Source organism: Eleutherodactylus coqui, chromosome 8 (assembly GCF_035609145.1).
Source record: "Eleutherodactylus coqui strain aEleCoq1 chromosome 8, aEleCoq1.hap1, whole genome shotgun sequence".
Classification (NCBI taxonomy): domain Eukaryota; kingdom Metazoa; phylum Chordata; class Amphibia; order Anura; family Eleutherodactylidae; genus Eleutherodactylus; species Eleutherodactylus coqui.
Window position 1 is genome coordinate 5,904,204 of NC_089844.1, and position 18,878 is coordinate 5,923,081.

The 18,878-nt window shown below is 54.0% G+C and overlaps 1 protein-coding gene across 4 annotated transcripts in view; it reads right to left on the reverse strand.

Moving 5' to 3' along the window:
• ZRANB3 (zinc finger RANBP2-type containing 3) overlaps window positions 1-18,878 on the reverse strand; it is a 304,617-nt gene that overhangs the window by 269,216 nt on the left and 16,523 nt on the right. The gene's annotated exons all lie outside the window — the stretch shown is intronic.

The following is an 18,878-nucleotide window of genomic DNA, read 5'->3' on the forward strand; positions in this document are numbered from 1 at the left end:
ACAAGAAAATAACTACTATAATACTGCCCCCTATGTACAAGAATATAACTACTATAATACTGCACACTATGTACCAGAATATAACTACTATAATACTGCCTCCTATGTACAAGAATATAACTACTATAATACTGCCCCCTATGTACAAGAATAACTACTATAATACTGCTCCCTATGTACAAGAAAATAACTACTATAATACTGCCTCCTATGTACAAGAATATAACTACTATAATACTGCCCCTATGTATAAGAATATAACTACTATAATACTGCCCCCTATGTACAAGAATATAGCTACTATAATACTGCTCTCTATGTACAAGAAAATAACTACTATAATACTGCCTCCTATGTACAAGAATATAACTACTATAATACTGCCTCCTATGTACAAGAATATAACTACTATAATACTGCCTCCTATGTACAAGAATATAACTACTATAATATTGCCCCCTATGTACAAGAATATAACTACTATAATACTGCCCCCTATGTACAAGAATATAACTACTATAATACTGCCCCCTATGTACAAGAATATAACTACTATAATACTGCCTCCTATGTACAAGGATATAACTACTATAATACTGCCCCCTATGTACAAGGATATAACTACTATAATACTGCCCCCTATGTACAAGAATATAACTACTATAATCCTGCTCCTATGTACAAGAATATAACTACTATAATACTGCCCCCTATGTACAAGAATATAACTACTATAATATTGCCTCCTATCTACAAGAATATAACTGCTATAATACTGCCCCCTATTTACAAGAATATAACTACTATAATACTGCCCCCTATGTACAAGAATATAACTACTATAATACTGCCTCCTATGTACAAGAATATAACTACTATAATACTGCTTCCTATGTACAAGGATATTACTACTATAATACTGCCTCCTATGTACAAGAATATAACTACTATAATACTGCTCCTATGTACAAGAATATAACTACTATAATACTGCCTCCTAGGTACAAGGATATAACTACTATAATACTGCTTCCTATGTACAAGGATATAACTACTATAATACTGCTTCCTATGTACAAGAATATAACTACTATAATACTGCCCCTATGTACAAGAATATAACTACTATAATACTGCCCCCTATGTACAAGAATATAACTACTATAATACTGCCCCCTATGTACAAGAATATAACTACTATAATACTGCCCCCTATGTACAAGAATATAACTACTATAATACTGCCCCTTATGTACAAGAATATAACTACTATAATACTGCCCCTTATGTACAAGAATATAACTACTATAATACTGCGCCCTATGTACAAGAATATAACTACTATAATACTGCCCCCCATGTACAATAAAACAGGAAATTTGGCACGAGCATTGATTATGTCATAAATAGGAAAAGCTAATGGGTCCCAACTCGATTATTCAATTCTAAGCGCAAAAGAATTAGTGTCCAAATGTTATGTATGTAATCTAATTCTCTCACTTCCTGATGTCATTTTATATAAAGGAAACGTCGCATGGTTACCTCCCCGTGGTATTTCCTGGGTAACGCAGAGAACTATGCAAAATGGTGAACATATGTTTTTCCTCAGTATCTCTAAAGTAACCACGACTTCATAAGATTTTCCGTGTGAACACCAGATAAACACCAGTACCAAATTAACTCGGGCGAAGCCGGGTATATCAGCTAGTCTATATATATAAATCTGAAAGCCCTCACTGACTCACTGACTCACTCACTGACTCACTCACTCACTGACTGACTGACTCACTGACTCACTCACTCACTGACTGACTCACTGACTCACTCACTCACTCACTGACTCACTCACTCACTGACTCACTCACTCACTCACTCACTCACTGACTCACTCACTGACTCACTCACTCACTGACTCACTCACTCACTCACTGACTCACTCACTCACTCACTCACTGACTGAATCACTGACTGACTCACTCACTGACTGACTCACTCACTGACTGAATCACTGACTGACTCACTCACTGACTCACTCACTCACTGACTCACTCACTCACTGACTCACTCACTCACTGACTCACTCACTCACTGACTCACTGACTGACTCACTCACTGACTCACTCACTCACTGACTGACTCACTCACTGACTGACTCACTCACTCACTCACTCACTGACTGACTCACTCACTGACTGACTCACTCACTGACTGACTCACTCACTGACTGACTCACTCACTGACTGACTCACTCACTGACTGACTCACTGACTGACTGACTCACTGACTGACTCACTGACTGACTCACTGACTGACTCACTCACTCGCCACTAATTCTCTCACTTCCCGATGTCGTAGAAACATGAAATTTGGCACGAGCATAGATTATGTCATAAATAGGAAAAGCTAATAGGTCCCAACTCGATTATTCAATTCTAAGCGCAAAAGAATTAGCTATATATTATATACATACACACACACATTGTATATATATTAATCACACACACGTTTTCTGCCCCCACCTTCTGCCCACCATAACGTTGTCATCTTTCCGTTGACCTAGTTGTGGGGGGGCGTTTGATGTCCTGCAGTTTCTATTGGTACCATTTTGGGGTTCACACAAGTTTTTGATTGCTTTTTATTAACTTATTATTAAAATGTCTAGTTTTTTCTGAGGCCGTTCGAAGCGCCCGATCCACAATGCGTTACTTTGATGAATACGACTCTTACGGACACAGTGATACCAAGTTTTATTGTTTTGTTTTGATTTTTTAATAAAGATTTGGCAAATAAATCTTGATGTTTTTTGCCCCATGGGGGATTTCAGCTTGCAATCATTTGATCGCTCATACAGTAGACAGTCAGTCATAGCAGCCCTGGGGGCCTTCAGAAGGCATTTGAACGGCACCAAAGGGTCGCATTGTTAGGGGGGCGCTCAGGACCCCTGAATACTAATTGGGGCATGTAAATGCCACTGTCAAATTTGGCAGCAGTGTTTAAAGGGTTAACAGCGGCTATCAGTGTTGAAGGCTGGCCCCCGTTGTGTATGGAGTCCCATCGGTCCCTGATCCCGCTCTATATAAATTCCGTGTCCCCATGATGTAAGTATATGCACAGAAGCAGCACTCCTATTGCCATAAGGCTGGACACAACAGCCGGTGCGGATCCAATCCCCAAAGCAGCAGCAATAGAAATAAAGCTGCAGCATCCAATGGTGCAAAAAATCCAAAAATCAGCAGTCCGGCCGGGGAGGGGGGGGGGGGGGGGTGCGGCTGGGGAGGGGGGGGGGGGTGCGGCCGTGGGAGGTGCGTTTTTTGTTGCAAAATTTTGAGCACACTTTGTTGCATAGTGTGGGCGGTGAATCTTGGGCGCTGTTTGCGGTTCGTGTGAACACACCCTGAAGAGGCGGAGGGCAGACCGTGGCGTCACACCTACTGCTCGCCTGGATGGAGCCGCAGGTGCCGCCACTTGTGTCAATGCACACATCATCCATAGTCCCAGAGAAGAGGCATCCCCTGTTAGTAAGTGAACCCCGCGATTGCCCCAGGCCCCGCCCCTAGCAAACAGCAGGCTTTATAGCCGACATCTGCCCTGCAGCGGCCGCCACGGCAGACTATTGTGTGACTCCAACGCGATTCAGGATGCCCCCCCTCGTGTACGATTCCTGTCGCCCCCCAGCCTTAGAGCATCGCTGTCATTTTTCGGTTCTTGTCTTTGGCGCTCCCGATGACTCCATGACAGATCACCTCCCGGGATTAATTACACACCGTATAATGGAGGGGGACGAGGCGCGACCTCACTGCTATTTTAAGACATGACAACGCGGCGGATTTCTGACTGCTGGAAGGATAATGACTGCTAAATAGCAGCCGCGATGCCTGAGAGCGCGCGGACAAGAGGCGCCACTTCCCTCACATCATTCCTGACACGGAGTGCCGCGGAGCCGCTCGCCGACAAGGCTAGCTCAGATTTTGCGCCAGTCTCGTCCCGCTGCACGCATCATCTCTGGTCGTTTTTCGCTGTACAGTAAGGGCGCCTACCCACTTGCGTCGGCGCTTCTGCGATTTTTGTGCGATGCGTTTTTAACATTAGAAAGCCCATCGACATTTGCGTTAAAAAAACGCAAGTGAAAAGGCAGCCTAAGGCCTATAAAAGCCCCCATATATGTGGAGCTCCAATTCTTCATTTGCAAGATCTCCGCTTGCTGTCACTTAATTCAGTTTACTTTCAGCAGCTGAAAAGCCATCACAATTATACAACACTCACACAGTGGCAACATTCATTAAAGGGCCACTCCGGTGATAGCATCCATGATGTAGCTCCCCCTTCCCAGTGTATAAGTCAGCTGCTGTGACCTCGGTCAGTTCTTCCTCTCAGAGACCCCCCGCCGCCTCCTCCTCCTCAGATGGTCATGTGATCTCCGTTCTGACCGGCTCTGATCTACTTGGGGTTGTGTGTTCAGCTTCTAATCAGTCTGATGCTGTTATTACATGGAGTGTACCATAAAAAAACTGCCTACGGGGGACACCAACACAGTTACTGATGATGATGATCACACAGGTATAACAAAGGAGATCACAGCTCATCCCCCTGACTGGATACTTATTGGCAGTAGCTTATTTGACTATAGAAGGTAATAATTATCAAACTGTCCCCCAGCAGGAAGAGATGGTACAGCATCAGCTTATGCTGTGCTGATGCATCATGGGATAGATGTGACATTAAAAGTAAAAAAAATGACAGGCTCAAAATGGTGTCTGATAAGCATCAGACAGGGGCTGCACTGCAGGGAAGAGGCTGCAATACATAGACAAGTCACAATTTCCCTGGAGGCAGTATAACCCAAATTATGGTACCCATGGTTCACCATAAAACTCATGGTTGGCTCGTTAACTCATGGTTGGGTTTACGTACAGATCGTTCAGTCGCTCTCCCTTTTATGGTGAATGCAAACGACTCAATGATTTCTCGTGTGAATGAGCCGACGAGGTATCTGCCGGAATAAACAGGCTGCCGAGTGAACTCCGACGCCGTTGGCTCGCTCCAATGGTCATCCTTGGTGGAGTCAGACCCTTGTTGAGGCATAAAGCATGGCATTCCATCTTCGCCTCCCACAACCAGCAGTGTAAGCACCCGTGCCGATTCATTCTTGAGTCAACGGTAGACTTGGTCATTAGAGAAGCGCCGAATACAAGAAGCCTTCATTCAGTCCTGCGGGACTCCTACGGTTTAATGTGGGAACCCATCTGGCCTCTTGGAGGAGGTCTTGGTCCAAGTTGTCACGAAAGCCCAGAGCTACAGGACTTTACGTCTCCTTGATGAGCGGGTTTACATGACGTTGGAGCGTCAGCAAGGCTACAAATCCAGCTCCGAGGTTTGGAAATGTCTCGCATAAATTGTTGAATGGTCTCGCCAACTTAAATGTTCTGGCACGTGCGCCGGGCGAGCAGACGACCCCGGGGCTCCAACCGTTGGGGAGCTCTTCAATACGATCCGTTCTCTTAAAACCTGAGATTTTACCAGGGCGCTCAGAGTATTGGCCGTGTGCCAGGACCCCTGCCACGGGCTATGCTGGGCTATGTGGTGATCACATCTCCGGGGACGTGCCAATGCTGTTGTAGAACACCTCGCACCAGGGCGGAGTAACCAGCAGCGCTGCCCAGGCATCCAACTCACTTTCTGCTATCGGTGTTGGGTTCTTGTGACACCAGCAGATCACCACACTCCTTCTCACGGCTCGGATGTAAGACGTCTTCAGATATTTATTCCAGATCACCAATTGGTGCGAGTTAGTCCTTTATGCAAAGCTCAATGGTAGGAGCCCGACTCCTGGGTGCCCAAGTCCATATAGTCAGTGAATCCAGTATGAGCGGCAACGAGTGGTATCAAAACCGTGCATCAATTACCATGCTTCTTAATGGAAACAGCCTAGTAAGAGGTGGACGAGCCACGTATCGACCCGATCACAGCTTGACCAAGACTGGATTTACTCTGACTAGATCCTCCCATATTTAGTCTGGTAACCTCTAAATCTTCTGCGGGGCGACTCGCTGTCACTCCTGAATGAGGTCTCATCCGAGAAGCAGGGATACTCGCTTATTGACATTGGGGCCACAACAACCGGCTGTTCGTTGCAGAGGACTTCGGAGGAGTCTTCGTGTTCCTGGGGAGATCGTGCCGTCTGGGAAAGTCAAAGACCTGGTCTACATGTCGGAGGTTACCAGTTAGAGCAAGAATAAAACCCCTGGGGGGCTACATATCCCCATCCCCAAGCATCAGAATGTCCACTATGACGCCCCCCCCAAAACACAAGGGTGCCAATGTATCAGTTAAACCATCTGAGAAAACAACGATGTGCCCGAGCAACCTAGGAATAAGGTAGGGCAGAGGGTGTGCCCATCGCAGTGCCACGTAACCGGTGATAATAGTGGTTATAACGGTGTGTGAGGATGGACTGGAGGAGTCGGAGAACAAACGTGTTGTGCGCCATAAATTGTACCCCTTGCACTGAGGAAAGATTGTACAGATCCCGCGGAATGTAGAGGCTTCACAACGAGACTCCGAGTGGTTGGCGGTACGCGGAGGTGAGGATTGTCTTCATCAGGTATGGCGGTAGAGTCTCCACAGAGCCAATGATCCACTCATTAGAAGTACTCCCATTTTGCGTGAGATTTCGATTTCCGGAGACAATCGGTCTTCTGGGAATCGGTGTCCGTTTATGAGCCTTGGGGAGAGCATAGAATGTGGATCGGGGTCGAACAAAGTTAGACTCGTCAGAAGACATGACATCCTCCTCCGTTGCCATTTCCAAGATGGTTATTCAGGGAGGTTCTTCGCATTGGGAAGCTGATTGACAATAAGAATGTAGTTGAAGCGATCTATAATGACACATAGTCCCCTTTGTCTGGTGGTCATAGAATCATCTCCTTGTTGTCCCTAGGACATAAGCGCCTGCCCTTCGTGGCCAAGATTCCAGTAAATAACGTGGTTTTATCTTCTTGAGGTCTTCAACAAATCTCGTACAATCAATGCCGGTATGCTGAATGATGTCTCTGGACCCCGACGTTCTTCCTCTAGGTGGTCCTCTAGTACGTCCAGGACCTCCTAGTCACTGATATTCAGTGTATTGAGATCACTGCTTTTCTGTAAATCACATTAATGCAGATTAGTTGGCCGCGTCATCCTTGTCACACAGGCCAGTCCGTGAGGGCCGCCTTCTGTTACTCGTTTTCTCCCCAGACGCCTCCTCTTCCCCCTAAATATCCGTGTCCTCTCCTGGTGTAAACTGGCCTCTTATAAAGTCCTTACAGACTCTCAAGTATTTCCCATTTTTTCTCCATAATCTCTTTTTTAGGTTTTCAATATTTGTTTGCAATTTTTGCTTGAATCCCTGAAGTTCCCCACGTGTGGAGGAGCAGCGAGGCCCAGATCTAGGCCATCCGCGAAGTGAGCTCTCAGAAGTTGTTCCCGGCCTTTAAGAAGTCGGGGTTTGGCCGGATATTGATGCGCAGTCTTCTAGAGACGGAACGGGCTGCCCCGATGCGATGACACATCTATCAGCTATGCTGACGATCTACAGAAGCCAACTACCCAACGGATTGGTCTAACACGGCTCCTTGAGTAAATATTGATTGGCTGATGCCCCGTGCTAGATAGCCGCCACACCAGATGACACATGCTAGAGTCCGCCATACGTTACAGCCCGCCACACCAGATGCCCCTGCAAGACAGCCGCCACACCAGATGACGCTAGAGTCCGCCATACACTACAGCCTGTCACACCAAATGCCACACCCTACAGCCGCCACACCAGATGCCCCTGCTAGACAGCCCCCCACACCAGATGACACATGCTACAGTCCGCCATACGCTACAGCCTGCCACACCAGATGCCCCTGCTAGACAGCCTCCCACACCGGATGACACATGCTACAGTCCGCCATACGCTACAGCCTGCCACACCAGATGCCCCTGCTAGACAGCCGCCACACCAGATGCCCCTGCTAGATAGCCGCCACACCAGATGTCACACGCTAGAGTCCGCCATACGCTACAGCCCGCCACATCAGATGCCCCTGCAAGACAGCCGCCACACCAGATGACGCTAGAGTCCGCCATACACTACAGCCTGTCACACCAAATGCCACACCCTACAGCCGCCACACCAGATGCCCCTGCTAGACAGCCCCCCACACCGGATGACACATGCTACAGTCCACCATACGCTACAGCCTGCCACACCAGATGCCCCTGCTAGACAGCCGCCACACCAGATGACACACGCTAGAGTCCGCCATACGCTACAGCCCGCCATACCAGATGCCCCTGCTAGACAGCGGTCACACCAGATGACGCTGGAGTCCGCCATACGCTACAGCCTGTCACACCAAATGCCACACGCTACAGCCTGTCACACCAAATGCCACACGCTACAGCCGCCACACCAGATGCCACATACTACATGCAGTCTGCCATAGGCTACAGCCCGCCACACCAGATGACACATGCTACAGTCCGCCATACGCTACAGCCTGTCACACCAGATGCCACACGCTACAGCCGCCACACCAGATGCCCCTGCTAGACAGCCGCCCACACCGGATGCCACATACTACATGCAGTCTGCCATAGGCTACAGCCCGCCACACCAGATGCCCCTGCTAGACAGCCGCCACACCAGATGACACATGCTAGAGTCCGCCATACGCTACAGCCTGTCACACCAGATGCCACACGCTACAGTCCACCCACACCAAATGCCACATGCTACAGCCCGCCACACCAAATGCCCCTGCTAGACAGCCGCCCACACCGGATGCCACATGCTACATACAGTCTGCCATAGACTACAGCCCGCCACACCAGATGCCACATGCTACTGTCTGCCATAAGCTACAGCCAGCCACACGCTACAGTCCGCCATTCGCTACAGCCTGCCACACCAGATGCCACACCCTACAGTCCACCCACACCAGATGACACATGCTACAGTCCACCCACACTAAATGCCACACGCTACAGCCGCCACACCAGATGCCCCTGCTAGACAGCCGCCACACCAGATTCACACGCTAGAGTCCGCCATACGCTACAGCCTGCCACACCAGATGCCCCTGCTAGACAGCCTGCCACACCAGATGCCCCTGCTAGACAGCGGCCACACCAGATGACACATGCTAGAGTCCACCCACATCAAATGCCACAAGATTCAGCCGCCACACCAGATGCCATACGCTACAGCCAGCCACACGCTACAGCCTGTCTCACCAGATGTCACACGCTAGAGTCCGCCATACGCTACAGCCCGCCACACCAGATGCCCCTGCTAGACAGCCGCCACACCAGATGACACATGCTAGAGTCCACCCACATCAAATGCCACAAGATTCAGCCGCCACACCAGATGCCATACGCTACAGCCTGTCACACCAGATGCCACACGCTACAGTCCACCCACATCAAATGCCACAAGATTCAGCCGCCACACCAGATGCCACATGCTACATTCTGCCATAGGCTACAGCCAGCCACACGCTAGAGTCCGCCATACGCTACAGCCTGCCACACCAGATGCCCCTGCTAGACAGCCGCCACACCAGATGACACATGCTAGAGTCCGCCATACGCTAGAGTCCGCCATATGCTACAGCCTGCCACACCAGATGCCCCTGCTAGACAGCCGCCACACCAGATGACACACGCTAGAGTCCGCCATACGCTACAGCCCGCCACACCAGATGCCCCTGCTAGACAGCCGCCACACCAGATGACACATGCTAGAGTCCGCCATACGCTACAGCCTGTCACACCAGATACCACACGCTACAGTCAACCCACACCAAATGCCACACGCTACAGCGGCTACAGCCGCCACACGCTAGAGTCCTCCCACTAGAGTCCGCCATCCGCTACAGCCCGCCACACCAGATGCCCATGCTAGACAGCCGCCCACACCGGATGCCACATGCTACATACAGTCTGCCATAGGCTACAGCCCGCCACACCAGATGCCACATGCTACATACAGTCTGCCATAGGCTACAGCCCGCCACACCAGATGCCACATGCTACATACAGTCTGCCATAGGCTACAGCCCGCCACACCAGATGCCACATGCTACATACAGTCTGCCATAGGCTACAGCCCGCCACACCAGATGCCACATGCTACAGTCTGCCATAAGCTACAGCCAGTCACACGCTACAGTCCACCATTCGCTACAGCCCGCCACACCAGATACCCCGCGCTACAGCCCGCCAAACAAGATGACACACGCTAGAGTCCGCCATACGCTACAGCCCGCCACACCAGATGACACATGCTAGAGTCCGCTATACGCTACAGCCCGCCACACCAGATGCCCCTGCTAGACAGCCGCCCACACTGGATGCCACATACTACATACAGTCTGCCACACGCTACAGTTCGCCATTCGCTACAGCCCGCCACACCAGATGCCCCGCGCTACAGCCCGCCACACCAGATGCCACATGCTACAGTCCACCCACACCAAATGCCACACGCTACAACCGCCACACCAGATGCCCCTGCTAGACAGCCGCCACACCAGATGCCCCTGCTAGACAGCCGCCACACCAGATGCCCCTGCTAGACAGCCGCCACACCAGATTCACACGCTAGAGTCCGCCATACGCTACAGCCCGCCACATCAGATGCCCCTGCTAGACAGCTGCCCACATTGGATGCCACATGCACATACAGTCTGCCATAGGCTACTGCCCGCAACACCAGATGCCACATGCTACAGTCCGCCATACGCAACAGCCCGTCACACCAGATGCTACGCGCTACAGCCGCCCCGCCAGATGCCACGTGATACAGCCGTACACACCAGATGCCATGTGCTACAGCCAGCCACAGCCCGCCACACCAGGTGCCACGCTCTACAGCCCGCCACACCAGGTGTCAGGCGCTACAACCCGCCACACCAGGTGCCAAGCGCTACAGCCCGCCACACCAGGTGCCACGCGCTACAGCCCGCCACACCAGGTGCCACGCGTTACAGCCCGCCACGCCAGGTGCCACGTGCTACAGCCCGCCACGCCAGGTGCCACGCGTTACAGCCCGCCACGCCAGGTGCCAAGCGCTACAGCTCGCCACACCAGGTGCCACGCGCTACAGCCCGCCACACCAGGTGCCACGCGCTACAGCCCGCCACGCCAGGTGCTACATGCTACAGTTGCACTATTTGCATTGAATGGAGGTGGGCAGCGAAAAGCGATCAGTGGACTGCCGCCATTCCACATAAACTATCGCTCCTGTGTGAAAGCACAAGAGGGGGTCGGGGGGGGCGGCTCGACAGTCGGCCGATGTAAAGGTAGACTCAGGTCTTCGTCTCATGCATTCCCCCTCCGGGGCCACCAACCTCCAACCAACACAATCTAATGCACAAATAACGGCAACAGCGCCAGAGTCACGAAACGCAACTTCAGCCTAAAAGGGCCAAAAGACGGCGGTGCGGCGGCAACCACAGCAGTCCTCTAGGATGTCTGTGACAGTCATGATTAATGGTCATTACTGGAGGGGGATGTAGCCACTTGGCGAGGAGCTGCAGGCGGCTCCCGTCCGGACATTAATCATCTCTTTATGCGCTCGCAGCTTTTGTTGTCTGAATTGTGTGCCGGACAATATTTGTCTGCCGGCGGCTTCAGGAGGCGCGATACGGGGAGCGGAGGAAGGGAGCGCTGTCACATCACTAGACTGCAGCGTGAGCGGGCCGCGGGGGGCTGACGGAGGATTCTTTCCCTGTTCAGACAGATTTGAATCCCGATTACCTCTTGCAGAAGCCTTGTGAATGCTGAGCCGGGTGCTGGCGCCGTACCCCAGTTATTAATGAGCGGGCAGCAGACCAGGCCGATGACACCATCACACCGTACTCCTGCAGGGGCCTGAGAGACGCTACCTGGGGCCGTCACCATGAGAAGAGTTTCTGGCGACCCACCTGCTCGGATCCTGGCACATCGGTCGACACAGAAGAACACGGTTGGGGTCTACACTAGGTGGGTCACAAGGGGCTGGCCTCTGCCAAGGCCTACAGTGATGCCCACGACCCCGACTAAGTGCACCTACTCTCCTGCATCCGGCATTTCCTAAGCGGGTTGGTGCTCTTGTCGTGCGGCTTCAATGGATAAAAAAAAAATGGCTACCAAGAGCAGAACGGGGCTGAGGTAGTGAAGCATGGGTGGCACAAGACCACGCAGGTGCCACCGCAGTCCCTGGGTGCCACTCCACAACCAGGATTAACGGGGTGCTCCGGGTCCAGGTAGGCGGCAGGTGGGAGTTGCGTATCTCAGCACGCCGAGCCGTTGTGACCGCTCCCTAGATACAGAAACCATGCAGCTCGCAGCGCTTCCCGGAGTCGTGGGCACAGCGCAGCGTTGGGCACACCATCCTCAAAATACTGCATTCAAGGCGCTGGGCACCAACCTCAAGGTAGGTACCGTGACGCGGACAGGAACCCAAGAAACCTGCAGACGGCCAATTGTCCCCAACAGAGAAATACATTTTACCGCTGCGCTCCATACATCAGTTCTGTCTGCCGCTGCCCCTCTATTACTCCTCCTGGGAACGTATAAATAAATTGTCCTTACAAAGGACGCCGCGGACCAATCAGATACACAGAAGGTTTCAGCAATTTTGATGCACTAATTTAATTACCTAGAGAAAGAAAAAAAATGAAGTAAAAGAAACCCGCATATAAACCAGGAGGCGGGGCTTCTGCCTGCGCTATCAATTATACCAAGGCGCCGCAACCATAACTAATTATACGAATCATCAGCATTTGCATCATAAAGCAGAGAAAGCGGGAAACGAGCACAATCTGTCAAAAGGAACCGAAGGATCCGGGGGGCGCTACGGGGCGAGACGGTCTTAGAAAGCCAGATCAATAAAGATGGAGGGGCAGCGGAGAGAAAGGGGATCACTTGCAGGGGGACCGAGAGCGCTGCGCACGCGGCGGGGGGAAGGGGGGGGACCGAGAGCGCTGCGCACATGGGGGGGAAGGGGGGGGGGACCGAGAGCGCTGCGCACATGGGGGGGGGGGGCGAGAGCGCTGCGCACGCGGCGGGGGGAAGGGGGGGACCAAGAGCGCTGCGCACATGGGGGGGGAGGGGGGGGGGACACCGAGAGCGCTGCGCACATGGGGGGGGGCTAGAGCGCTGCGCACGCGGCGGGGGTAAGGGGGGGGCCCAGGGCGCTGCGCACATGGCGGGGGGAAGGGGGGGGCCAAGAGCGTTGCGCACGCGGCGGGGGCCAGCGATACAATACGGATGACACCGGCGCCAACGGAGAGGATGAAAGGTCACGCTGCAGTCTAGATGACCGAGGCTGTCCGACCCCCGGCCGCTGACACTTAGGGCTCATTCACACTGACGTGACACGCCGCTGTGAGCTCTAATGCGGTTTTATCCTCATTTGAGTATTTTTCATGTGGTTTTCATGTCCTAATCTGCTGCTTGTTACACAATAGGCCACTGAAGTGCATGCGACTGCAGCCATGATGTGAAGACGCATGTAAAGACCCTTTTACACGCAACGATTATCATAAAAATGGCCGCACAACTCACGTAGGGGCAACATATTTGCATAAAATTGCGGGTACAGATAATCGTCTCCATTCCCTCATCAGCCAAAGTAAACTCAGTGTTATTAGTTTATGCGAGGGATTATCTCGCGGAGTAAACAATGTACTCATTATGTGTGAAGGCCGACACAGTGAGTACATTGTTTACCCCACTCAAGTCAGCAAGACTCAAAAGACGGAACCATTCCCATTCAAATGGAACCAGAGGCTTCACAATGCGATAAGTGAAGGAATAGCGCCCGACTGGCCGTGTTTACACGTAACAATATCGCACACTTCCGGCCATTTCAACAAATTTGAGCGATAATCGTTGTGTGTAAAAGGGCCTTCACTGTATGCGCAGATTCTTACAAATGAAATAAATGGCCTTACCTCCTGTATCACCCCACGCCCGTGCTCCACCACCTGCCCCTGTACCTCCTGTATCACCCCACCCCCGTGCTCCACCACCTGCCTCGGTACCTCCTGTATCACCCCACCCCCGTGCTCCACTACCTGCCCCTGTACTTCCTGTATCACCCCACCCCCGTACTCCACCACCTGCCCCTGTACCTCCTGTATCACCCCACCCCCGTGCTCCACCACCTGCCTCGGTACCTCCTGTATCACCCCACCCCCGTGCTCCACCACCTGCCCCTGTACCTCCTGTATCACCCCACCCCCGTACTCCACCACCTGCCCCTATACCTCCTGTATCACCCCACCCCCGTACTCCACCACCTGCCCCTATACCTCCTGTATCACCCCACCCCCGTGCTCCACCACCTGCCCCAGTACCTCCTGTATCATCCCACCCCCGTGCTCCACCACCTGCCCCTGTACCTCCTGTATCACCCCACCCCCGTACTCCACCACCTGCCCCTATACCTCCTGTATCACCCCACCCCCGTGCTCCACCACCTGCCCCAGTACCTCCTGTATCACCCCACCCCCGTGCTCCACCACCTGCCCCAATACCTCCTGTATCACCCCACCCCCGTGCTCCACCACCTGCCCCAGTACCTCCTTTATCACCCCACCCCCGTGCTCCACCTCCCCCCCTATACCTCCTGTATCACCCCACCCCCGTGCTGCACCACCTGCCCTTATACCTCCTGTATCACCCCACCCCCGTGCTCCACCACCTGCCCCTGTACCTCCTGTATCACCCCACCCCCGTACTCCACCACCTGCCCCTATACCTCCTGTATCACCCCACCCCCGTGCTCCACCACCTGCCCCTGTACCTCCTGTATCACCCCACCCCCGTGCTCCACCACCTGCCCCTGTACCTCCTGTATCACCCCACCCCCGTACTCCACCACCTGCCCCTATACCTCCTGTATCACCCCACCCCCGTGCTCCACCACCTGCCCCTGTACCTCCTTTATCACCCCACCCCCGTGCTCCACCTCCCCCCCTATACCTCCTGTATCACCCCACCCCCGTGCTGCACCACCTGCCCTTATACCTCCTGTATCACCCCACCCCCGTGCTCCACCACCTGCCCCTGTACCTCCTGTATCACCCCACCCCCGTACTCCACCACCTGCCCCTATACCTCCTGTATCACCCCACCCCCGTGCTCCACCACCTGCCCCTGTACCTCCTTTATCACCCCACCCCCGTGCTCCACCACCTGCCCTTATACCTCCTGTATCACCCCACCCCCGTGCTCCACCACCTGCCCCTATACCTCCTGTATCACCCCACCCCCGTGCTCCACCACCTGCCCCTGTACCTCCTGTATCACCCCACCCCCGTACTCCACCACCTGCCCCTGTACCACCTGTATCACCCCACCCCCGTACTCCACCACCTGCCCCTGTACCACCTGTATCACCCCACCCCCGTGCTCCACCGCCGGCCCTAAACTTCCTGTATCACCCCACCCCCGTGTTCCACCACCTGCCCCTGTACTTCCTGTATCACCCCACCCCCGTGCTCCACCGCCGATCCCTAAACTTCCTGTATCACCCCACCCCCGTGTTCCACCTCCTGCCCCTGTACCTCCTGTATCACCCCACCCCCATGTTCCACCTCCTGCCGCTGTACTTCCTGTATCACCCCACCCCCGTGCTCCACCACCTGCCCCTATACCTCCTGTATCACCCCACCCCCGTACTCCACCACCTGCCCCTATACCTCCTGTATCACCTCACCCCCGTGCTCCACCGCCTGCCCCTATACCTCCTGTATCACCCCACCCCCGTGCTCCACCACCTGCCCCTATACCTCCTGTATCACCCCACCCCCGTGCTCCACCGCCTGCCCCTATACCTCCTGTATCACCCCACCCCCGTGCTCCACCACCTGCCCGCATATTTGTAGTTTACGCTTAGGTTAAGCAGCGCTGCTGATTAGAGCCACCTGATTGGCTCTTCGGCACCACGTGACTACACATCGTGCACGCGCATTGCCTTCAGCAGCCGTGCACTACACAATACACAGAAGCAGCACAGGGTTAGGTTTAGGGTTTACGGTTAGGTTTAGGGTTAGGATTACCTAAACCTAACCCTAACCCCAACCCTAACCCTAAACCTAACCCTAAACACTAACCGTAAACACTAAAAGTAACCCTACACCTAACCCTAAACCCTAACCCCGTGCTGCTTAAGTGTAGTGTGTAGCGCACGGCTGCTGAAGGCAATCCGCGTGCACGCTGTGTAGTCACGTGGTGCCGAAGAGCCAATCAGGTGGCTCTAATCAGCAGCGCTGCTTAACCTAAGCGTAAACTACAAATATGCCACCTGCCCCTGCCCCTCCTGTATCACCCCACCCCCGTGCTCCACCACCTGCAACTGTACTTCCTGTATCACCCAACCCCGTGCTCCACCACCTGCCCCTGTACCTCCTGTATCACCCCACCCCCGTGCTCCACCACCTGCCCCTATACCTCCTGTATCACCCCACCCCCGTGTTCCACCACCTGCCCCTGTACTTCCTGTATCACTCCACCCCGTGCTTTGCCTCCTGCCCCGTTTCCTCCTGTATCACTCCACCCCGTGCTCTGCCTCCTGCCCCGTTTCCTCCTGTATCACTCCACCCCGTGCTCTGCCTCCTGCCCCGTTTCCTCCTGTATCACTCCACCCCGTGCTCTGCCTCCTGCCCCGTTTCCTCCTGTATCACTCCACCCCGTGCTCTGCCTCCTGCCCCGTTTCCTCCTGTATCACTCCACCCCGTGCTCTGCCTCCTGCCCCGTTTCCTCCTGTATCACTCCACCCCGTGCTCTGCCTCCTGCCCCGTTTCCTCCTGTATCACTGCACCCCGTGCTCTGCCTCCTGCCCCGTTTCCTCCTGTATCACTCCACCCCGTGCTCTGCCTCCTGCCCCGTTTCCTCCTGTATCACTCCACCCCGTGCTCTGCCTCCTGCCCCGTTTCCTCCTGAATCACTCCACCCCGTGCTCTGCCTCCTGCCCCGTTTCCTCCTGTATCACTCCACCCCGTGCTCTGCCTCCTGCCCCGTTTCCTCCTGTATCACTCCACCCCGTGCTCTGCCTCCTGCCCCGTTTCCTCCTGAATCACTCCACCCCGTGCTCTGCCTCCTGCCCCGTTTCCTCCTGTATCACTCCACCCCGTGCTCTGCCTCCTGCCCCGTTTCCTCCTGAATCACTCCACCCCGTGCTCTGCCTCCTGCCCCGTTTCCTCCTGAATCACTCCACCCCGTGCTCTGCCTCCTGCCCCGTTTCCTCCTGTATCACTCCACCCCGTGCTCTGCCTCCTGCCCCGTTTCCTCCTGTATCACTCCACCCCGTGCTCTGCCTCCTGCCTGGATACCTCCTGTATCACTCCACCCCGTGCTCTGCCTCCTGCCCCGTTTCCTCCTGAATCACTCCACCCCGTGCCCTCCTGTATCACTCCACCCCGTGCTCTGCCTCCTGCCCCGTTTCCTCCTGAATCACTCCACCCCGTGCTCTGCCTCCTGCCCCGTTTCCTCCTGTATCACTCCACCCCGTGCTCTGCCTCCTGCCTGGATACCTCCTGTATCACTCCACCCCGTGCTCTGCCTCCTGCCCCGTTTCCTCCTGAATCACTCCACCCCGTGCTCTGCCTCCTGCCTGGATACCTCCTGTATCACTCCACCCCGTGCTCTGCCTCCTGCCCCGTTTCCTCCTGAATCACTCCACCCCCGTGCTCTGCCTCCTGCCTGGATACCTCCTGTATCACTCCACCCCGTGCTCTGCCTCCTGCCCCGTTTCCTCCTGTATCACTCCACCCCGTGCTCTGCCTCCTGCCCCGTTTCCTCCTGTATCACTCCACCCCGTGCTCTGCCTCCTGCCCCGTTTCCTCCTGTATCACTCCACCCCGTGCTCTGCCTCCTGCCCCGTTTCCTCCTGAATCACTCCACCCCGTGCTCTGCCTCCTGCCCCGTTTCCTCCTGTATCACTCCACCCCGTGCTCTGCCTCCTGCCTGGATACCTCCTGTATCACTCCACCCCGTGCTCTGCCTCCTGCCCCGTTTCCTCCTGAATCACTCCACCCCGTGCCCTCCTGTATCACTCCACCCCGTGCTCTGCCTCCTGCCCCGTTTCCTCCTGAATCACTCCACCCCGTGCTCTGCCTCCTGCCCCGTTTCCTCCTGTATCACTCCACCCCGTGCTCTGCCTCCTGCCTGGATACCTCCTGTATCACTCCACCCCGTGCTCTGCCTCCTGCCTGGATACCTCCTGTATCACTCCACCCCGTGCTCTGCCTCCTGCCCCGTTTCCTCCTGAATCACTCCACCCCGTGCTCTGCCTCCTGCCTGGATACCTCCTGAATCACTCCACCCCGTGCTCTGCCTCCTGCCCCGTTTCCTCCTGTATCACTCCACCCCGTGCTCTGCCTCCTGCCTGGATACCTCCTGTATCACTCCACCCCGTGCTCTGCCTCCTGCCCCGTTTCCTCCTGTATCACTCCACCCCGTGCTCTGCCTCCTGCCCCGTTTCCTCCTGAATCACTCCACCCCGTGCTCTGCCTCCTGCCTGGATACCTCCTGTATCACCCCTTGTGTTTCTAAATAATTGAATCCCAGATGTAACTTGTCATTTCTGTACGTGTCGTATTGTTTGTGTTCGCCGTGAGTCTTGGAAGCGCCCGGAGAAGGTTGGCGCTGCACAAATAAACTTTATTATCTTGTTGAAGTGAATGGCTTCAAACTCTATTCTGCTACTAAATATAAAAAGTTTAATCAAGGGTTTGGTTTAAGCAGTTAAGAGATGCTGCGCGCTCCAGAGCTGCGCTCCCAGCAGTCCGCTCTGTTAATACAATTACTTCATCCACAACAAGAAAGTGCCGTCAGGAAAACACGTCCAGCGA